The sequence below is a fragment of the Amphiura filiformis genome, chromosome 1 (genome assembly GCF_039555335.1).
Source record: "Amphiura filiformis chromosome 1, Afil_fr2py, whole genome shotgun sequence".
NCBI lineage: Eukaryota > Metazoa > Echinodermata > Ophiuroidea > Amphilepidida > Amphiuridae > Amphiura > Amphiura filiformis.
The window spans coordinates 31,192,773-31,217,988 of NC_092628.1; the positions used below are offsets into that span (position 1 = coordinate 31,192,773).

Here is a 25,216-nt window from a genome sequence, read left to right on the forward strand (position 1 = left end):
GCATTCAATCCAAATGTACTATATCTATCTGTCTTGGCTATTTAGTTATACGTCTTATCAATAAAAAATTGGCAACCGTTTTACTCTCAATTACCAATCCAAACAGCTCAGTACCTTTCCATAAACATACAAAAGACGATGTATGCTCATGGTTCCTTTGTACAAAGCCAAATGGATTAAATTTTATTTAATACTTTAGTACCTTATTACCCCTGGTATAAAGTTATCATATAAGTTTGGACGGGGAAATATACGCCTGCTAAACAAATGCCCCCCCCTCCTTTAATTGATGGTTGTGTTCGGTGTCTTCACTTCCAGGCGAGAATATCAGAGTTCATTTGATTAAGATTTAATTTCCACTTTCCACTTTGGCAGCGAATTCTAGGTCTATATGAGATACGAAAAAGGTGAAAATAAACACTCTACTAATGGGTTCTTCGACTCTGATGTTACGAACCCTTTTTTGATTTCCTGTTTGATGTACAAATACTAGCTTAGAATTCCTAGTTTAAGATCAAATATAAGCAAAACGTACGATTACTAGGCTCTGATACGTAAATAAAACATCAAATATTTGACAGGCAATTAACAGACATCGTTACCGATCCATTAAACTTTATACAAGTTCCAAATTAACAATGTTAGTTCAGACATAGACAGTATGGTTCAGAGCTTTGCTAATGAAAATTAATTGCCTTACCATGCATGCTTTACAGATACATGTATATCGAAGTTAAAGTACAGTAAGTCTCAGTGACTAATTTAATTTCAAATATTACATAAAACGATATACATGTATTAGCTCGTCCCGGTTTTGACGCTTTCTTGTCTACACAGAACACATGTTTAATTGTTCTAAGAAAGTACATAATAAGTTCATCCATAAATGCATTCAATAGTTCAAATAAGGTGAACTGCGGGAAAAATACACCTTCTTGTCGAGATTATTCAAGCTACATGGTAATTCTACGTTTAGAAATGCTTAGCGAGGTTTAGCTACACAAATGTTAGAATACAAATAAAATGCTGATGTTTTGGGTAAAATGTGAGACAGATTGTCTTTTCACTCGTTTTTGTCTACCACTTGTTATGGTTTCTTATAAATTTTTGTTGATGTGTATGTTTAATTAATACTTCATAATTGATTGAATTGAATTTGGCTGCTTTGTGCTACTAGTAAAGGAATTTATATGTAAAAATTGACAAATCGATGTTTATGACTTATGCCTGATTCATAACCTCATTAATATACGCGATGCGTGCGATCCAATCATATTTTATTATTTGCGAAAACGCGAACGCAAATCGAGGTCATTAATATCTCACAATTGACCGCAAAATGCGTAATTGTTCCAATGTCGCACACAATTGACTTCTGCGTGCGCGGTATTGTGCGTCCAACAAACTGCGCGCGCGCTGGCTGCCGTATTTGGATTGCGCGCTACCATATTTGCACAGATTGTGATACGCACTTTTGTTATTGGTCGTTCTGTTTTAGCCTGATCGATTTTTGGCAAGGGAAGATGTAAAAATCATCTATTTTTATAAACTTTTGAGCAAAATTTTGTGTTATTTTGTAAGGTGAAGAGATTAAAGTGACGGTTATGAATGAGGTTAATAACTTTGCATCGGTAATATGTCGGGCATTGTGAAAAATCTAAACATTTTGCTTTGGACCTCGGAATATCCCTCGGGGCTACGCCCCTCGGGATATTCCTCGGTTCCAAAGGCAAAATGTTTAGATTTTTCACAATGCCCTCCAAATAACCGATGCGCAGTTATTAACCTCTAATCATGAGCCCCATGTGGGCGGCACCAAAACTTGTTATCTTTTATAAATATGCATTGAATATGCATAAGCTGGACGCTTTGATTTCTTTTTTCTATGAACGTGGGAGTGGCCATTCCTTAGTGTCTATAAAGCGACTGCTCAGTGCCAGAAGTGAGTAAATGCAACAGCTGCCATGTGTTGCTGCTATGTGTGGATGTGTACAATATAAATAATACAATATAAATTGCCAAATGTTCACAGGGCAGTGGAAATATAAAAAACAGTGGGAAGCTTTGATCTCATCTCGTAAACTGCTAGCTTTTCTGTTAATAAAATCTGCCTGACCAATTATCATTTAACCTATTACTTTAGTCACTATCATGCTTTGGATGACATCTATCAGTTGAAGACCATTGGTGATCATTCCAAAAACAATCTATAAAGTCATAGCTTCATTAGTGATCATATGACCATTATAACAGTTTATATCTGATAAAAGCTTTCCATTGTAACGAGTTTAAAGATCCCTAAATCAATTAAATCAGATTTGTAAATTGCACTTTATGAATCTAGACTAAGGGTCTTTTTTATCTTTTTGGTTTTGGTTCCTAATTTCATTTTTGGTTTCAGGTCTCATTGTTATTTTGAAGTATTAACACGGTACGCGTGAATAATCCTTTTATTCTAGTCCTTTATTTCTATAAAAAAATTGACAAAAATGAATTTTTGTTTCGGTTCGTTTAGTTTTGTTAATTTCTGACATGAAAACTTGAGATTAGAGAGTTGGTGCTAATCTAGACAAAAGAAGTGTCTAAATTTTACGGTCTTATATTCGCGATAAGTTGTACGGCTTCAATTGACTTGCTTTCGGTTTATAGGCACTTCCTCCTAGGAGGGAGTGGCTCGTGAAAATAGTCTAGTATCGAAATATATACTAATTATGTTGCCAAGAAGTACGTAAAAGTCGGTCCAATTGGCGACTAAACGAGAAAAAGAAATGACCAAATATCGTCCAATTGGGGCGTGCAAGTGGCGATTTGGTAATCACGTAATTTTGATATGCAACACAAAAAATTGCATTCGAGCGAAGGTAATTTATTCTATTCATTCTTCGCATTTGAACGAAGGTAATTTATTGTATTCATTCTTCGCATTCGAACGAAGGTAAGAGAGAGATCGAGAGAAAGTCAAGAGGGAAGGGCGACACCGCGGCCCTACACAAGCCCGTTAAAGCAAGGTTTTATTGTGGGGTGTGACCGGCTCAAAAGTGGACCTTTTGTGATTAAAAGGCTGATTTCAACGTTTTTACAGAAAAAAGCGGACATTTTCATTCGGATTGGCATATGTGAACCAGTTTAACAACATCAAAGACCATAAGTATTACAGGTGATGATCCCCACTGTGGGTATTCCATAATCTTGTCTTATCCAGCCTTTATTAACATTTATTTAAATAAGCTGATTTGTACTTCAAACTTAACAATGAATTTAAGTTACAGATCAACTCACATAATACCTTGAATTTTTGTTTCTGAACAATACACTTACAAATACTAAAAAATAAAAAAGACCCTAGGTATTGTTGACCGAAGCAGCTTTAAAATCTATTTTGATTATATAAATCAACATATTATTGAAAAATAACACTTTGTTGTTTTGCGAAAGTTCATTCTACAAATTATAGGCCTTTTTGCTTGATTTATTGTTGCTAATCTACGTTTTACAAAAGTGTTGTTGTTTCAGCCCTATAGAATAGAACTCCAGAATCATAGGACCTACAAAAGTACACTAAGCCAAAACAGAAACTTATAAATTTTTCACAAGGTCATATCCTGTCCATCAAATCAAAATTAACCAAAATTACACACAGGATTGCCTCAATACTCTACTCTAAACACATGTCAGTAACCAAGGAATTGTCTAACTGACACAACAGCAAAATGCACTGATATGGAACAGCTTTCTGGACTACATTTACATACTTAAATTTAAATAATTGGCACCCAACATAAGAACTCTGTGAAAATCGTTGAACAGATGATAATTTACAAAACGGGCTGCTTTCTGCTTTTCACGCACTTTCTTTAAGGAACAATGTCGTGTGCCACACTATTCCACTTACTCTTTGGGAATTATCATCTGAGCAAGGACTTTGTTCACATTCTCATAGATTTCTTGTGGTGGGTGCCAATTATTGGACTGTGAATGTGGTCCAGGAAGCTGGACCACGATCTTAAGAGCACCAAACAGGGGGCTCATGATTCAACTCAATTCAGTCATTTTGGCTACACAAAGACACGAAGGTGGCCTAAGCTGTATTAGGAATACTAGCTGATGAAATTGCCTTGACAATCAAGTAAAACTCAATATATAATCAAGAAGTGACATGTTTGAATAATAGTATTTTCTAAATTGTATATATTTTGTTACAACCTGCACGGTAAGCATATAAACGCTATACAGATACCAGTTACATGATAAAACTGGTTTTTTAAATTGGGCTAAATAATATCAACACCAGCTGGTCTAATCTGAGTTTACAGGCAATTTGAAAACGCAATACATTAATGTATCGATTGCCTCACTTAAATGCCTTTACTGCAAAATTAATTGATTTGTTATTTTGACAGTAACTGCATTTTGCATGATTCCATTGATCTGCTGAGATAAAATGATTTGTACTTCTATAGATTACTTCTATGCAGGATTTTATATCACTTAATGGCCCAAGGGAACACGAGTAGTTGTGATTGTTTCTTTGGGATTTGGGTAACAAATTCCCAGAGTCGGCTGCCGAAACCGAAATTTAGCTATCGAATCTGAAGTTTTGCCAAAAATGAATACGATATCTACAATCTTCGAAATAAGTCTTGGTACACTTTTGTGTCAAGAATTAAAAACTGACACCCCTCTCCCCCGTGCAATATTGGGAAATGCCAATGTCTTCAGCAATTTTCCAAAGTGTTCCAACATTGATTGATGGGGAGAGGAGAATGGTAAATCATTGCTGTAGATGTCATGTTTGTTCAAAACGAAAATACACATCATTCCCATGATCATTGCAAGTGTTCCAAGTACTTTTTTCCAAGATTGTAGATTATCAGTTCGTATTTACTTTATTTGAACGTTCACATATTTCCAATAGGTGGACGTGTACACTCCTAAAGGCCACCAGATCTACATTTCATTTGTTATTCTTTCGACATTACATGTGTGAATACATTTAAAAACCATTGATCTAAATCAGTACAGAACAATCCTTATCCTAGCGTTACGTGTAAACATCATCAGAAATGACAAATAAATAGTGTTATGAAAGTTAGCGATACTTAACGAAATTGAGCGATTTGTCACCGACAATTGCAATACAGGTTTGGGATTTCCAGTAACTCCCTTATAATTCAATATTTTGAAGGCAAGTTACCTATTACCGATTTCTAAATCATGTATTCAAAGAATAAGAGTATGGGAGTACAACCGATTTATAGGATTACTATTATGTACCTTTTACCTAAATTGATCATCGGTAGCTCTTTTTTGTGATATTGAACCAGTCGTTTCTCTAGGGGTTACCAATCCAAATAACGTTGCAGGCTAATGTGATGGTTATTTATTTATTTTACTCTACATTCATTCGTGGTAGGGACGGACTAAAAGGTTTTATTACTAAAAACTCGTGACATCTTCTTCACAATCTTCTTCAGAGGCATGAGAAAGACATTTACAATAAAAAGCCGAGGCTAGAAATAAAATGAAACAGTGAAAGGCACAGGAAAAAGCAGGACAAACACGTCTACTTCAGCTCACAGAGCTCGATAAGCATTTTACAGTTGCTTTGCATGTCGCACTAGATGTAACACATTAATGTTTTTCCTCGAAGTTGTTGAAGTGCAAATTATTACAAATTATGCTATCTAGCGTCTCTGTCTATCTTTCTGTCAAGGAATATTACACTGTCAGTTATGTAGGTGTTACAGTTCCTGTACTTGGAGACTGCTTGCCAATCTGGATATATTTCGATTTTGTCAAGAATGTGTATATAATTTGCAACGTAGTAATAACTCGTTGCATACTTATTAACATATGAAAACATTATGTTATCAAGCAAAAGTTTGTAAAGATAACAAATAATATAGGCTATGTCAATATAAATTGATGCATTTTTGCGTTATTGTGTTTATCTAATCACAACAAAATATTTGCTATATATAAAACATGAAGTCAATCCTATGCCCTAGTTTAAGTGCGTATCCTTTCTTCGTTAGACTTGTGTTTCTGTTCTACTTATATTACATTCTTGGGAGACACAAAGTGTCAGGCTTAACATGATAAGAACACTGGTGAAGACTTTGATCTTCCTTTACGGTACAGTCTTCGTTGAAATAATCCCCTTGTGAGTGGCTATCTGAAACTCGTGTTTCAAGCATCAACACCTTTGACACTTTGACATCTTGGGCATTTAGCCCACTGATTTACTTGACCGCGCTCACTATAAACCTGATAAGTTGGTGTTTAACCGTAAAAGTTCTTTTGCCAACTTCAGCTTAATATTTTACAAAAATATAAGGAATTTCTTGGAAAAAAATCTATTAAGAAAAATTGCACTGGTAGTTCTGTTAGTTTAGTTAGAAGAAGGGTTTATTTTACACCCTCAGAATTCAACTTCTAATCAACGTCTCTAGATCAGATAAATGGGTAGAAACACTACATGGTTAAAATTTTGAAATTGCTCAGATTTTGCAAAATCACGCCAAAGTATTTCTCAGGTCATAACAATTCAGAAAAAGTATAGTTTGACCTATCTGCGGCGTACCGTTTTGAGTTGTAAATAATTTTAAAAAAAAGTAGCAGTGAGGGTGGTCAGTTCTTGTTTTGGCCACACAGGTGTCAAAAACTAAAAGTGCCCCGATTTCAATGAAAATGGCCTCAAATTGTTCATCATGTAAAATAAACTCAAAATATGGGAGGATGCGTGAGTGAAGCATGAGTAATAAAGAATACACGGTATTACGGGAAGCGGTAAAACAACATTAGTTGACTTACATGTACATGAATATCAAATTTAGAATTTCAATATTTTTTTTAAAATGTGGCTGATTTTTGTAGCTTTATGTGTGAATGCAGGTTTGTGGGTCATACAAACACCACAACGGCTACAAAGTCATAAACGGGGACTTTTATGGGGTTAGGACTTGTTGAACAAATACCGAAGGTAAACACCTTTCAGCAGTTTCGACTATCTTTTGCAATTTTTAAATGAGGATTTTCAATGAAATTATTTTTAAAGGTTGGTCCGAATTTTCTGTTGTATAATAATAAGCAAAGCTTATAATCGGCATTTAAAATGTTAATGTAAGCATGTAGAGGTACCGATTTAGTGTCCGATTCGTTTATGCTTATTTAAGCATAGTTCTTAAAATAAAATGACAATGACAGTCCCGTGTTACACTACTTTTTAAAGGTTATAACATCCTGAATATTGTGTGCGCTCTGGTGTTTAACTTTTATCTACTGGCATGTGTCTATCAATACACGTAACAAGTGATACAAGTGATCGCAACTTCTTTGAGTGATTGTGTTCCCCACTTTCCAGTGCATTTTATCAAATCTTTTGTACATTATTAACCCGTAGAAAAATGCATTTTGGAAAAAGATGAAAACATTTTATTCTTGTGCGATAATAATTACCTAATGTATTATGTACGCTCTATAGCTCCGTCTTAAAATTTCACTTCAGTTTATAAAATCTGACAGCCCCATATGAGTGCTTAACTTAAAGCCATATTATAACATTTCTGTAAAAATAGATTAGTATTTATTTTCCATAAAATGTTAGCCTTTACGGTCAGATGTCCCCTTTTAATTTTGAGCCTCACAAGTGAGGCAAAGCAAAGAAAATTGGAATTTACTACTAGCGCCAATGCATGTTACTCCAGCGGTTGTAATACGGTACGACGCTCTGATGTGTGTGTGTGTGCACCGCACGCCGTGTACGTATACTGTGGTATGCATGTTCGACTAATATTTCCATCGTAATAATAAAACGACGGTTCCATCGTTTTATTCAAAATCTCGGATTTTGACAAAACTACAGCATCTAAAGTCATGATTTTTACAGAGCATCTTTGTTGACTAAAGCACATTACAAACGTGTAAAAATTTTTTTTAAAAATTCAGGGCGTTCTTCTCAGCAAATGTTATAATATGGCTTTAATAAATAAATAAAATCATTATAGAATATGGTGGGAAGTAGGTTGAGTTTCTGCAATATAAAGTCAAAATGTACATTTTAAACAAATCTACATCAAACAACTTCCTGACGGAAAACGTTAAACCGCTTTTGAACTCGAATTAAATTCAAGATTAAATATTGGTCATCTGTCAAGCGAACATGATTTACTAACATTAGTAACATCTTTAGCTTTAGCTTTAGCTTTAGATGTTTGCATCGACATGTACAAGTGGTCGCTCAGGCAATAATGACCTCTTAATTCTTCCAATGCGGACATGGATGTCACTGGATTTCCAAAACGAACAATTTCCTGAAGTGAATTTCGAGAAAATGATAATAACACGGCCGTCCAGGCTAATGCTATAGAAATTGTCCTGCTGAAATGAATGCCTTTTGATTATGTGAGGCAAGGCACTCATATATTACTTTAGCGGCAGCAAGGGGTCTGTTCGCAATATACAGCCTTCCTTAGGTAGATATATGTTCTACAATTTTCCTGGTGCGTCAACTGAGACTACATCTAGACACCAGTGTATTTTGAACTTGAACGGGTATCTAAATTCAGAGAAATTCACGATCAAAGAGAGGTTCGGCAAACTGACCTAAACGACGTACAATGCTTTAATAATACACACAGAATCAACATGTTGGCGCCCTATTGGGATATTAAATCGCGGATTTGGCAACCATATCACAGACATGCGTCCATGATTACGTAACATTGCAAATGAGTCATCACACAGTTACTGTCCATTTGACAAATCCAACCAATAAGCGACGGACACGCAGCGTGAATAAGATGATTATACAAACACATTATTTCAAATATTTGCATAACGACCATGGGGTCGTCATACGTCACAGCGAATAGTCCCGATCAATGTGTACAGTATAGTACCTCTGCGTATTTCTAATGTTGACATTGCGTTGCGATCAGGAGGTGAAACAAGAACTGCCTTTAAAAATATACAACACGGTTGATATAAAAACACAACTTATGAGGTACATAAAGTGCGCTATCATGAAATACACTTGAAAAAAGTAAAGAAATAATATAGGGACGAAATAAATAAACAGCAAACAGCATCAGCTACATGTAGCTTGTCAAAAATGATTAGAGGGACATGCGAAAAAACAAAACATAAGAGAGCATGCGCCCAATGGGACCTTTGATGTGATGTGCTGATATGTTACCGTTTGGGTACATTTTCTTTAAAACAATAATGTAACATTAACATATATAGTAAGCAAAGAAAGATTACGAAATGTAAAGCATATCTATATAGGCTACTAGTATTACAGTGTAAAATCGTACTGCATGGGATGTAAGAGAGGATTGTTTTCAAATAAAGAATAAAGATCAGGTTTACCATTTCGGTTACTATATTGTTAGGAAATCATGTTGGGAGTGGGGAGGGGGGTTACAGCAGAATTGTTTTATTCAGAATATAGGTTTGTATATTTAATTCTTAAGGATTGTTTTCCAAGTGGACATATTGGTCTTATGGAAAAAAATAAAAGAACTGCTTTTTACGTCAGTATATACTGGGTTGTTAATATTTGATTTAGGCCTCCGTCCAACCATATCTCGTGAATGGAGAATGTTTCTTTTTCAAATTTTCAAAAAAAACACAAAAAACTTACACATCTTTTTTTACAACAACGTGCATCAACGTGGAGGCATTGAGATCGACGCTCAAATTACATTCTAAAAAAAGGTATGAAGCTTTAAAATTCATTATATGCTAAAGAAACCTCAAAATCAAACTTTATGATATTTCTTGCATTGGTTATTCCAATGGCACAGACAAACAAGCAACACATACGCTACAATACAACGACGACAAAAATTTACACATTTGCCTCACATGAGGTTCTGAACAGAAACATCACATACAGGCCAAGACACCAAAAATACCTATAATACCAATCCATCAAAACATACCAACCAGGATCACACATGGTTCCCCTACCACATACACAGGTGCCGAGAACTGCGAAAGCCAACCGCGAAAGCCGAGAACCGCTCTAGTTTATATCTCAAATAAGGCCACATTTATGTCAATATTATATTAGAGAATTGGATGCATTTTCTAATATTGTATTTATTTAATCATAACAAAATGTTTACTATATTTGAAACAACAAAGTCAATCCTGTGCCCTAGTTTAAGTGCGTATCCTTTCTTCGTTAGACTATATGTTTCTGTTCTACTTATATTACATTCTAAGGAGACACAAAGTGTCAGGCTTAACATGGTAAGAAAACTGGTGAAGACTTTGATCTTCCTTTATGGTACAGTCTTCGTTGAAATAATCCCCTTGTGAGTGGCTGTCTATAAACTTGTGTTTCCCGCATCAACACTTTTGATACCTCGACATCTTGCGCATTTAGCCCACTGATTTACTTGACCAAGTTTGACTCAAAACGTTTTAAGGTGGCGTTTATACGTTATAGGTTTTTGACAACATAAGCGTAATATAAAATAGAAAAATGAAATAAAAATGTTTAGTAAGAATCTGTCAAGCAATATTAAGCTGAAATTTCTGTAGGTGTTGCGGCTCCTGCATTCAGGATGACACAAGTGTTGTCGAGCTAAAAGTGTATTGTTTTAATTTCTTAGAGTTACTGATTAATTTAGTTTCACCACAAGCTAGATTTAATTAAGTGTTGCATATTTTCTTACTTTATAATATAGTTTACTTGATCAATATTTGATGCTCAAATTTAATGATCAATACAGGGAGGTTACATCATATACGATAAAGTAGATCAATAACTTAAAAATGAATAATTAAAGAAGTGCCCTGCTCTATTACCTTGTATTTGATCATTAGTATTTATATGTCATTAATCGTACCTGCTAAATGTATTTGCTAATAGGTTAGCCTCATTACACACATAACGTTGTTCTCTCGTTTCCCTATCTGTAGGGCATTAAATTTGTCTGCAGCTTTACTCCAACGATTGACTACCACTTACAGAATCGTTAAAGTTATTAATATTGTAACCAGTAAGGGCATATCGAGAAAAAAACATGGCACATACTTTCTTTTCTTCCTTTTTAAACCATGGCTTTATATTAAAGTGAGATTCAACAGACAGGAATGTTTTCTTATGTGCTTGCGGGTAAACAATACTTTTATTGCGATTGACAATTTAAATCTATTTCAGATTTAGGACAGGCAGTTTTTTACACTTTACAGTGTATGCTTCGCGGCTGCGATTTGTAACGAGTTTAATGCTAAATCTAGCTGCGCATAATCATGCTAATACTACATGACTTGTGCGGGGGTGGATGCGTGGGTAAAGCGTGAGTAATAAATAATGTATGGTATTACGGGAAGTGGTAAAACAACATTAGTTGACTTGTACATGAGTATCAAGTTTAGAATTTTCAATTAAATGTTATAATGTGGCGAGTATTGTAGCTTTATGTGCGTACGCAGGTTTGTAGGTTATACAAACACGAAATCAAAGGCTACTATTAAGTCCTGAACGGAGACTTTGTGTAATAAACACCGAAGATAAACAATTTACAGCAATTTCGACTTTTGTATGCAATTTTTTTAATATGGACTTTTTAGAACTAAGGCATTTTTTTTAAAGCTTGGTTCGATTTTTTACTGTTGTAAAAACAGATTAAAAGAGCAATGTATTTTAAATGTTAATTCAATGTCAGACTCGTTTCTGCTTATTAAAGCAAAATTTTCAAAGTAAACTGACAATGACAGTCCCGTGTTACACTACATCTTAAAGGTTATAACATCCTGAACATCGTATGTGCTCTAGTGTTAACCTTTTATCTACAGGGGTGTGTCTACAGATACAGGTAACCAATACGCACAATGATTGCTACCTCTTTGGGTCATTGTGTTGTCCTTTTCCAGTGTATTTCATTTTGCCTCTCGCGTATTCTCATCTCCACGAATTTAAATACAGCACATTATTTGACATTTGAACGCACATAAACAAGTAAGTACCCCTAAAATACATCTTGGAAATAGGGGTAAACACTTGATTCTTGCGCAATAAGAATTACCTAATTGTGTACATATCATAGCTAAAATTTAACTTAAGTTTAGTATTAATGTAAACGGTACATATGATCAGTTAACTTAATAAATGGATTACAACATACTAGAATTAGGCGAAAAGTGTGTTTTTCTATATAAAGTAAAAATGTACATTGTAAGGAATTCGACATCAAACAACGTCTGCACGGAAAACGTTAAACCACTATCGAACTCAAATTAAATTCAAGATCAAATGTTTACAATGCGGACATGGATGTCACTGGCTTTCACCGTATCAATTTCCAAAACGAGCAATTTCCTCTAAAATATATTAACTTCAAAACATTAACAGCCATCCAAGCTAATACTAGAAATCATCGTGCTGAAATAAATGCCTTATGTCATTTATTCATATGTCAAATAAGGCCGCATTTATGTCAATATTATCAGAGAATTTGATGCATTTTCTAATATTGTATCTATTTACTCATAACAATATATATATGAAAAATCGTCCTGTTGAAATGAATGCCTTTTGATTCATATGTCAAATAAGGCCGCATTTATGTCAATATTATTAGAGAATTTGATGTATTATTATATTATTTTATTTATTTAATCATAACAACATATTTGATATATTTGAAAAATCGTCCTGCTGAAATTAATGCCTTTTGATTCATACGTCAAATAAGGCCGCATTTATGTCAATATTATTAGAGAATTTGATGTATTATTATATTATTGTATTTATTTAATCATAACAACATATTTGATATATTTGAAAAATCGTCCTGCTGAAATGAATGCCTTTTGATTCATATGTCAAATAAGGCCGCATTTATGTCAATATTATTAGAGAATTTGATGTATTATTATATTATTGTATTTATTTAATCATAACAACATATTTGATATATTTGAAAAATCGTCCTGTTGAAATGAATGCCTTTTGATTCATATGTCAAATAAGGCCACATTTATGTCAAGTTTAAGTACGTATCCTCTCATAGTTAAATAATATGTTTCTGTTGTACTTATATTACATTCATAAGAGACGCAAAGTGTCAAGCTAAACATGGTAAGAACACTGGCGAAGACTTTATAATCCCCTTGCGAAGTAGCTGTCTACAAACTCGTGTTTCCCGCATCAACACTTTTTGATACCTCGACATCTTGCGCATTTAGCCCACTGATTTACCTGACCAAGTTTGACTTAAAAACGGTTTAAGGTGGCGTTTATACACAACAGCCCTTTTGACAACTTAAGCTTAATATTTATAGAAAAATCAAATAAAATTTGTTTTGAAATGATGTCACGGAATATTACAATGACAGCTCTGAATGTGTTGCACCTCCTGCATTCACGCAACTAATTATACATACATGTATCACAAGCGTCACAAGTGGAGTCGAGCTTAACGTGCAATATTTGAATTTCTTGAAGTTACCGGTTATTTTACTTTAGTTTCACCTTAAGCTAGATTTAAGTGTTGAATGTTTTTATCCTTTATTATTATTAGTTTACGTGATCGAGATTTTATGCTCTAATTAAATGATCAATACATTTACTGCTCTACTCATAATGCCGATGAAGTCCTACGGGTGTGGTAATGAAATATTAAAATGTAATTAATTATCTTGTTGAGATAATTGTTCAAAACACACATTTTACCATCAATACAACGTGTTTACATCAAATAAGATAAAGTAGGCTAATATCTTTACAATCAATAATTAAAGAAGTGCCTTGCTCTATTACATTGCGTTTGATCATTAGTATTTATATGTCATTAATCGCACCAATTGTATTTTGCTTATATATTAGCCTCATTAAATTTGATCAAAAAAGTTGTTTTCTCGTCTACATATCTAGAGGGTATTAAATCTGTCTGCAAATTTACTCCAACGATTGACTACAACTTATAGAATCGTTTAAGTTACTAACATTGTAACTAGTATAGGACATATCGGTAAAAAAGCATGGCACATGCTTGCTTTTGTTCCTTTTTAAAACAGCTTATGTTAGAGTAAAATTCAACAGACAGGAGTCTTAAGTTCAAAGCTACTTCAGATTTAAGACAGAACTATTTTTTTATATAATCTGTTTCGCGGCTGCAATTTTAATAGCACATATACATTGTAGCTATATTGAAGCATATTCCCATGCTGCAAGACTTGTGTCATGTGTTTGTTTGGGTAAGGCGCTAGTAATAAAGAATGCATGTTATTGCGGGAAGCGGTAAAATAACATTATTTGACTTTATATGCACGTGAATATCATGTTTATAATTTTCAATTAAATTTAAAAATGTGGCTGATTTTTGTAGCTTTATGTACATACACAGGTGTTTGGGTCATACAAATACCAAATCAAAGGCTACAAAGTCATGAACGGGGACTTTTCTAAGGCTAGAATTTGTTGAACAAACACCGAAGGTAAACACTAGCAGTTTCGACTTTCTTTTGCAATTTTAAATATGGAATATTTTAGAATTAAGACTTTATTTACAATGCTTAGTCCGATTTTTACTTGAGTATAAAACAAAATACAGAGAAAAGCCAATAATCTGGATTTAAATGTTATGTAAGCTTACTATACAGCAGGTGGTGATTCTATTTATTAAAGCATACTGAGTTTTAAAAATAAAATTACATTGACAGTCCCGTGTTACACTCCCGGGTTACACTACTTTTTTAAAAGGTTATAACATGCTATGTGTTCTAGTATTAACCTTTTATCTACTGGCAATGGTCTATAACAAGTGATTGTTGCGCACACATATCGTTATACCGCTTGCGTAATTTAGTTGCTGTTCTCCAGTATGCCACAATAAACAACTTCAGTAGATCTGCACGAATTTGAAATACCTCACATGAATCGACATTCGACCGCCCATAAAAAAAAAAGTTATACCCTTAGAAAAATGCAATTTTCATATTGGTTTGATTCCTGTGTGATTAACCTGGTGTACACAGGTTGTGCGTACTATGGCTCTTTAGTCTTAACTTAAGTAAATCCTGACCGACAGTCCCGTATTAGTGCTTAAATTAATAAATGTATTAGAACATGCATGGCAAGTAAAGACTCATTATGAACACACATTCGTTCAATAAAAGGAAGTGAACACAGACTAGCCTGCGGATCAAAGGAGAGCTTGGTGGTATAATATCGTAAACCAAGCTGTTTCAAATACGCCCATAAGTATTTTTTTTTATCTCAAAAGTGAAAATATGTACATTTTAAAACAATCGACATCAAACTATTAACTTCCTCACCGAAAGCGTTAATATGCCATCGAACTCGAATTAAATTCAAGATTAAATATTGGTCGTCTGCCACGCGAATACGATTCACCATAAACTAGCAACCAACATAGCCTATATCTCATTATTACATCGGTGTTTTCTCAAGGTTACTATGACAGGAAACATTAGATACATCAAGTTCGCTTTAGATGTTTGCACCGACATGTACAAGTGGTCGCTCAGGCAATAATGACCTCTTAATGCTTCCAATGCGGACATGGATGTCACTAGATTTCGCCGTATCAATTTCCAGAACGAACAATTTCCTCAATACCTTTATAATACAAACAGAACAGCCGTCCAGGCTAATACTAGAAATCATCTTACTAGAATGAATGCCTCTTGATTCATATTTCAAATAAGGTCACTTTTTTCAATATTATTAAGAGAAACACAATTTTGTAGCCGGCTTTCAACTTTGGTGCGTACAGGAAAATATACTACAAGAAGTAGACGAATGGAGTAGAATTTCAGGTTCTATACGCGCACTTACATGTTACGTAATGGATAAGGGAATACAACACTAGGTATATACAACGTGAGTATCACATTTATCGGGCATATATACACAGATGTTCCATTAAAACAAACAGGAAAAAACCAGAAATACGAAGAAATAAAAAAAATAATTAGAATTTTAACTAAATCGAAATATGCGCTCCAAATGGAAGTACAATTCACTGGTTGCTCCATTCACTGATTCGTTATAGGCACCACGTTCAATTTGGTCCTATAGACATTATCGGTGCCCGGTTAGATACCGATGACTCTTAACATCGCTCTCTGGAGATATAATAAATTGTATCAAGCATAATAATCACAAGAGTTGCATAGTGTTATTGTTTTTCATTTAAATAAAAAACAAATGCACTGTACAAATATTCAGGATACGATAAAAAGTGTCATCGGTACCTCTGCGGGCACCGATAGCGCTACAGGGCCAAAAAATATGTTGTGCCTTATAATAGTTTAATTATGGTCTCAGAGTGTCTTGAAATAGGCTATATAATATTTGATTTATTGTGCAATATGTCAAATAAACAAGACCTCTGCACACTTTACGTAATCATCGTGTGTGGTAAACTAAAGACAGGCATGACGTTGACAGCATAAACATAAAAATCAATTACCTTTTGCAAGTAGAGAGTATAACGTGTTTGATCGATCTATGCAAAGAGACACAGTGCTACCCATTTTGAATTAACTTCGATCGCTGTCATTGTCACTAGCTACATTTGGCGTTGATTTATAAATCTGTTATCGTTGAAATTGAAATCCGATTTTTGACTGGTACTGTAACGTGGTTATATGTCACACGTACGTAGCCTGATTGTAATTGTTTTTAGCAATGAAGCACACACTAACATTTATAGAGACAGTAAGAAACACGTAAAAACGTGATCAATTTGGTGGTTAGGTAATATGTGTGGTAGCGAGTATGTTTTGTTTGGGTGGGCATGGTGGGGGTGTGGGGGAGTCGGTGGGTGACGTGACATGGAGACTGTGTAAAGGGTTAGAGGATGTTGATAACAGGATAAGTGTGTGCGTATTTTTTTTACATAATTTCAATCTATGGTGTGGCCGGCAATAATAAAAGTACTTTATGTGTGTTATTGCTGAAAGTGAGCTTGATCAATTTAACATTTTATGTACTGTGCGTATTGTACGGCGTAAGTGTGTGGGTTGCAAGTGTTAATTTGTAGGGGTGTGTATGTAGGGGTGTGGTGGAGGGGGTAGGGATTTGTGCGTGTGTTGTATTGAATTTTTATCAATTTTAAACAAAGAGCCTGTATGTAAACACGCCATACCAGGTTTGGTAGGCAATTGCGAGAACCTAGTATATTATATTGCCCGGGACTTCGCACACACCACATGCATTGCAATCTTTTTGCATTATGTCTGTTCTTGTTTAATTTCCTTGTTGACTCCGCAGACATTTCCCTCTGATATCGGTAGTAATGGAAGACAATAGTACTACGTGCTTACTGTGTAAAAATACAAAATAAAACAAATACACTCGACGTAATGAATATAAAGCAAATAATATTACTCGAGTGAACAACGAGATTCGTTTTTGATGGTAAATATTGTCCACAGTATCAGTGGATGGTCGTACATTGCCAAAGGCACATGTAAGAAAGGGGGCACCGACCCTAATCGAAGGGCCACTTGTCATCTTTCGTTATATTTTAAAAGAACGTTTTCCTATTTTAAATCTGATTGGGAGCACATGCCCCCATGTGGAGTTGCGAATATACATCCTAATGCATTTCCATATTGTTGCGCTTTTTTACAAGTTGCAACATTGTCAAATTTTTATCGTTAAATGAAACTGTCCAGTCTGGTTCCATGCGTTTGCTAACAGTGATAAGTATACTAGATCAAAGGGCACCTGCCATTCTTCGTTATTTTTCATTATAATGTTTTACTATTTCACTTTGATTGGGGCCATGTGCCCCCATGTGGCCGCATGAATCTGCGCCCTAATGCATTGGACGTATTTACAAATAACAATATTGCTAGAGATCAATGCTTATGACGTTAAAGCCATATTATAACATTTGCTGAGAACGAAAAATTTTAATTCAGGTTTTTACACGATTGTAATGTACTTTAGTAAACAAAGATTCTCTGCAAAAATCAAGACTTTCGGTGCTGTAGTTTTGTCAAAATCCGTGATTTTGAATAAATCGATGGAACCGTCGTTTTATTATTACGATAGAAATATTAGTCGAACGCGTATGTGTTGTTCATAACACACCCCTACTACACGGCGTGCGGGACACACACACACACACGCCAGAGGATCGTACTGTATTACAACCGCCGGAGTAACATGCATTGACGCTAGTAGTAAATTCCAATTTTCTTTGCTTTACCTCACTTGTTCGGCTCAAAATTAAAAGGGACATATCTGACAGTAAAAGCTAACATTTTATGGAAAATAAATACTAATCTATTTTTAAAGAAATGTTATAAAAATTTCCAGTCGGTTTACGTAAATATGCTACCAGGGATAAAAATCCTAAGCCAATAAGACTTTATTGTAATGCGTTGAATTAAATAACACTAATATATATTTTGAATAGATATACCGTATGTATGTATGTATGTGTTTAGTAAACGCAGTTCACAAACCAATCATCCTTGCTCATATCATCCAAACAAGTTAATTTCGTTCATGGCATTCTCCAATGCTGGGAAGGATGTTTGTTATATCCCTGTTTTTATGAGTACCCTTTCGTGATCTCCATCCTCAAGGACGTGTACGTCGTATAAAATTAGTGAACATCATCAACCTGTTAATCGAATTAGTATTCAAAAAGCTGTCTGCGAGGTAGCTTTACTATTTCCCTCTGGTAATAGTTGACTATTGCATGGGGAACAGAATAGTGGACTATCACTCCAATACGTATCTGCTTATTGAATATTACTCCACGCTGCAAAAACGTTGGAAAAACATTACCCAACGGTAATTCCAATATCAATAGTCTATGGGCAAAAATTAAACTAACAATTGGTTTAACTTTAAACCATGTTGGGGCAAATTTAAACCAAACATTCCCAATAATGATATAAAATTGGATTGGTTGAGCCCATATTTATTTGTCGAGCTATGAGTTTTAAAATAATGGACAAGACTCATCGAAACATAATAATGTAGATTGTTGATTTTTGAGCCAACTTTGGGCAAAGAACCAAAATGTGTAGATGTCTGTGTAATATACTGAGAGAATATCCAAAATCAAGAAACATGTGGCATACTCGAGGTACACAATCTTCAGTAGTCAATGTTGACATTGACATGAAGTCCTCCAGACTTTCAAACATCGATTTTTCTTTGGTCTTTCCAACATTGATTCAAGAGGAACGGGGAAAGGTTGAGGTGAGGAGAATGGGTCGCTTAATCTCACACCTAACATCATATACAGGGTTCAAAAGAAATAACTCCCCCCTTAAAATTACAAAACATTTCTTTGCATAACTTGACATATATTTTATTGATTTGAAAAATTCAAAAAGCTGTGAATAGAGGAATCGTTTTTCAATCATCTCAAAGTTGTTTCATTTGCAAAACCAATATTTTTGGTCAAAAATAATCACATTTTCCAAAAATGATGCTTTCAGAAAAAGTTGCACTTTACCACATTATGTACAAAACATTCTCGATATTAATGTTAAGGTTGATATAATTCTTGCTTTTTCCTTCACCTTTCTGTCTCCGATCCTTCAGGCACCCATGCAACCATCATTCAGTGCAAAACAAAGATTTGTTGACCTTAATTTCGGCGTAAAATGAGATTTTCTTTGAAGTTTTTAATCAGCAGTTGTTTCAAAATGATAAAATCACTAGGTAGGAGAAATGAGCTCTCCACCCATAAATTTGACCAAAAGGGTGAATATTTACCTGTATTGGGTCAGTTGAAGCATCTTGCATTTTGATTTAAAATGATGGCTTTCTTGGATAAAGGTGTAACACTCATGATGTGGCCACAAGAGATTGGCTGCATGCAGTTAATTGGCTGAATGCTGACTTCCAACCTCCAATCTTTGTTGGCCATTTCTTCTCTGTCATGAACGCCTTTATTCAAAAGAGCCATTGCTATAGATCTTTGCAACTGTTTCAGTCTACAATTTGCAAGTAAATTTTTCATCTCTTCTAGCCAACGAAATTAATAAGCACCACACTGCAAACCTTATTCTACTCCTATAGTGATTTTACCATTTTTGAAACACCGACTGAAAACCCCACTCATGTCAAAATTTATGTCAATGAATCATTGTTTTATACTGAAAGATAATTGCACGGGTGACTGAGTAATCGGATACATAAAATTTAAGACAAATTAACTAACAATTTACATTGATCACGTTGATAACGAGAATGTTTTTGCACATTACATGTACAGGATGTTGAAAAGTGTAACTTTTTCTGAAAGCATCATTTTTGGAAAATATGATAATTTTTGACCAACAAAAAATGATTTTCAAAAAGAAGAAAATTGGGAGGGTAGCAAAAAGATTCCTCTATTCACAGGTTTTTAAATTTTTCAAATCAACCAAATGTATGTCAAGTTATGTAAGGAAATGTTTTGTAATTTTAGGGGGGGGAGTTATTTCTTTTGAACCCTGTAGTTATATGCTTGAATATTAGAGCGACCATGATGACTAAATTGATTTTGCTCGATTGTGCTCCGGAGTTACGTCATATTATCTAAGAGGCACATGGCGATAATACAAGAAACATTTCCAGGGGTTTCCTTGTATAGGGGAAACCGCGTTTGATCATCTTATGAATAAAATGTTCTTAAGACCTGTCAGACTATTACTTCGTAATATTAAAAAATCACATTGACGACAGAAAAAAACGTAAGAAAGAATAATCCATGTACTTTTAACTGACATAATTAAGCAAAAGTGACTATCCATTATAGTGTTGATGTTCTACACTATCTATGTACTATCTGATGTGACTGTAACCTTTATATTTCATAATGTCTATCCTAAACTATCCTTTAAGTTTAAAATTAATTATTTTCGCAGATCAAACTGAATCAATAATGTTTTGCTATCACCTGCATGGGTCAGATCCTAGATAGTCAGAATATTTCCCCTGGCTGTATTAATTCACATTATGTTTTGTACCTTAAATAAATTCATATAATGCCGTTGACCGCATTTCTTCAAAATCAATGAAAATTTGATGCAAATATTATATACAGTAAAGGTGTAAACCAACTTTATTGATTTTATTGGTTAATAACTATCCTTAATTAACTCGACATTGCAAAAGTATTCAAAGGAAAATACCGCTTAATAATCAATCTTTTATTTCAGATAATTTAAATATCTCAACAAATGATAAATATCAAGGTTCCACATGTTCCACATGTTCCACATGTTCCAGGGGCACAAATGAAAGAGCGAGAAACGTTATTGCCCAAGAAAGCAATTATCGATGCTTAGAATAAAGCAGTTGATAATTAATTTCTTATGAGCAATCCAAAAGATCAAGTACAATCTATAGAAAAAGACATTGAGCACTTTAATTATTGTATATCATCACATCGCAAAAGTATTCAAGAGACTCCTTACCGCTTAATAAGCAACTTATTTTTCAGATAATTTAAATATCTCAACAGGTAATTGACAAATATCAAGGTTCCACATGTTCCAGGGGCACAAATGAAAGAGCGAGAAACGTTATTGCTTAAAAAGCAATTATCGATGCTTAGAATAAAGCAGTTGATAATTAATTTCTTATGAGCAATCCAAAAGATCAAGTGCAATCTATAGAAAAAGACATTGAGCACTTTAATTATTGTATATCATCACATCGCAAAAGTATTCAAAGGACATCTTACCGCTTAATAAGCAAGCTTATTTTTCAGACAATTAAAATATCTCAACAGGTAACAGACAAATATCAAGGTTCCACATGTTCCAGGGGCACAAATGAAAGAGCGAGAAACGTTATTGCCCAAAAAGCAATTATCGATGCTTAGAATAAAGCAATTAATTTCTTATGAGCAATCCAAAAGATCAAGTACAATCTATAGCAAAAGACATTGAGCACTTTAATTATTGTATATCATCACATCACAAAAGTATTCAAAGGACATCTTACCGCTTAATAAGCAAGCTTATTTTTTAGATAACTTAAATATCTCAACAGGCAATTGACAAATATCAAGGTTCCACATGGTCCAGGGGCACAGATGAAAGAGCGAGAAACGTTATTGCCCAAGAAAGCAATTATCGATGCTTAGAATAAAGCAATTAATTTCTTATGAGCAATCCAAAAGATCAAGTACAATCTATAGAAAAAGACATTGAGCTCTTTAATTATTGTATTTTTTTCTTCGATCAAATCCCAAGTATACAGTATAATATTTTCATTTATTTTTAATTTAATTTATAGAATATTCTAATAAAATAATCTTTAATAATATTGACAAATAAATATTCGAATATTTAAAAAAAGTTGTCAAATACGGTATTTTTTTCAGAGATCAGCTCCTTACGATATCTACATGTAATAGTCTTAAATCTCAGAGTAAGGTGAATGTTGCAGGTAAAATTGACTACTATCTATGATCTATGGACGGTGTCACTGTACTCTTTATGTTTCATGCATTGTGTTTATTATCTATTCCATATTCAGTTATATACATAACTCCTTTCCATGAACCTTTGGATGTCTTATAATAGAATATCATCATTTTAATTTTAACAATCAGTCAAGCAATCTACATCTTACGATTCCAAACTGAATAAAGCTCAAGCATGATCTATTAGGTACCCTGGAATCATCAAATCTTAGATGACCAGAATAATACTTACTCTGCAATAATTCATTGTCATGGGTTGTGTTAGTTTGCATGTGGGTGTGTATGTGGGGGGGGGGGGTACCTTATATAGATTCAAATGTAGTTGGTCAGCCGTTTTTCTCCAAAATCAATGAAAATTTGATGCGAATATTACACATAATTATAGGGCTTAAACCAACTTTATTGCTTAATTATCCACAATTGCTCATAGCTCGGCAGCACAAAACTATTCGAAGAGGTTCACTTACCTCTTAATAAGCAAAATTTTAATTTGAGGTAATTCAATTATCTCAACAGGTAAATTGACGTATTTCAATGCTCCAGGGACATAAATGAGACAGTGAGAAATGTTAACGCCAAAATGGCAATGATCGCGACTAAGGATTTTGATAAGCAATCCAGCAAATCAAGTACAGTCCTTAGATAAGAATATTGAGCAATTTAATTATTGTGTTTTATTTGGTAGATTCCACGTATGCATTAGACAAGTTTAAAATAATTCTTAATTTAATACCTGTCAAATACAGGGATAGGTAAAATATTCAAAAATATGACTTAGACTCAATATTAGAAAAGAAATGTTGGAATATTTAAAAACAAAATTGTCAAGTATTTGTTCGCAGATGAGCTTCTTAAAATATCATGTTTATGTATTAAATCTCTGAATACTGGTAACTTTGTAAGTTGCAAGCTTTCAATTGTTTCCAATATCAAATTACATTAACGTGTATGCGAGTTGTTGCTTGCCAGCGGGTTATTAAAGTCTGGCTATTTGATATATTAATATGCAGCATTTAAAGTTGGGGTGTAATAGAGATTTAATTACTTTGAATGTAATGCTGTGAGTATTTTTAAGGTCATTCACATTACACACTACCATATAAATGACAGGTTTGAATGTTAGTCAATAAACATTATTGTAATAAGCGGGAGATGAAGGATGGCAAAGATCTAGGAAGGAAAGGTATAAATTTATATACTTAGTAGACAAAGACGTCCAAAGTAGATAAGAACAAAACAAACTAAAGGTAGAGAGTGATGATAAGAATATGAATAAGAATACATTATATGCACCCACCCATACATACATATTTAAAACAAAAGAGATACTAGACAAAAGAGAAGCGGAGCCAGGAGAATTTTGTGGTAGACTTTTCGAAGAAAAATCATAGGGCCAGACATCAAAAACAGCCCAATAATTTTAAAAATATTCTTTTTTTTTTTGGCCTAAGATTTAAATTTCAAAGTTCGGCCCAGAAGAGGTACTCTGTAGAAAAGGGTATGTAAATATCTGCCGCCTGTATGGGTCGCATTTTACGAAAACAATTGGCCTTTTTTTGATGATGTTACAATGTAAATGGCTCGTTGTTGGTGTTGTCTTTGTTGTTGTCACATTTTACTACGGTATTATATTCGGTCGTTTTGGCAAAGCCCATGTTTGGAGGCTAATAATATGTGAATGTTGATATTTTTGAAGGTGGGTCATATGTTTTGTACAATATGCTACTATAGAAGTGGTTAGATTGCACCACCTCTGTAATACAGACTGTATCCTGTTTAGGATCAAATACCACCCCACCAGGGGATCCGTATACAATTTTAGTCGTGTTCTATCTTCTTGGCCATCCAAAGTTAGCACTTTATATAAAATGTCATTACATTATAACTACTTTATTAATCAGCGATTTGCTACACTTAACGTGAATGCTACTATTATCGTGGGTCTACTTATTTAATGAATGGCTAATTATGTAATAATTAATTGCTTACGAAGCCAAATGCCTACATCACAATATGCAGCAAGTAGAATAAAATCAACAAGGTTTGACCTTTCACCTTTTAAGGTGAAAAAGGCGCTAACATCAAATCACCTGTTGCGAATTTTAACTCTGACTTTGATTTTATTCTATTTAGTATGAAAATGTGTATGCTGTGTATATTATTTGCATCCGGAATTCGAAACACTAGAAACAAAATGTAACTTCACTTATTGGTTAAATATTGCATTTACATTAGATCTTATCTTTTAAACTAAAAAAAGAAGAACGAACTATCTTCCGCAGACCAAATGCAGCAATATGCAGGGTTTTTTAATCAAATACCTTTGATGGTGATTTTTAATAAGCCACTAACGTAATATTGATACTGATTTTTGAATTAGAAGATGTTTTGTGTTCAGAAATAGCAATATGTCAACCTTGCTTAGGGCTATCAGCTGGCTCATACGTGAACACGTCAAATTTAATCGGATCTGCTCACATTAGATACAAGTTAGCACGCCTGGGTATATACTGTACTCTCAACTAGATATAATCTTCAATCCTTCAAAGGCTAATTCGGGAAACAACACACATTTTCTTAATGCATTGTATTTCAGTTATAAGTATTATGATTTTACAAAGGCAAATTAATAAACTGACTATTTTGTGTGAGTTTGATACATTTTACCACGCTTGCCATTGGCTTGCTACGGGCTTAAGTAAAGCTTATGTATGTATTATCACATCTTCTCTGTACACAGACTTGAAATTGTCACATACTCATAGATAATATTGACA

The 25,216-nt window shown here is 34.1% G+C and overlaps 1 protein-coding gene across 3 annotated transcripts in view; it reads left to right on the plus strand.

Moving 5' to 3' along the window:
* Positions 1–25,216, plus strand: part of LOC140143424 (atrial natriuretic peptide receptor 2-like) — a 494,558-nt gene that overhangs the window by 61,623 nt on the left and 407,719 nt on the right. The gene's annotated exons all lie outside the window — the stretch shown is intronic.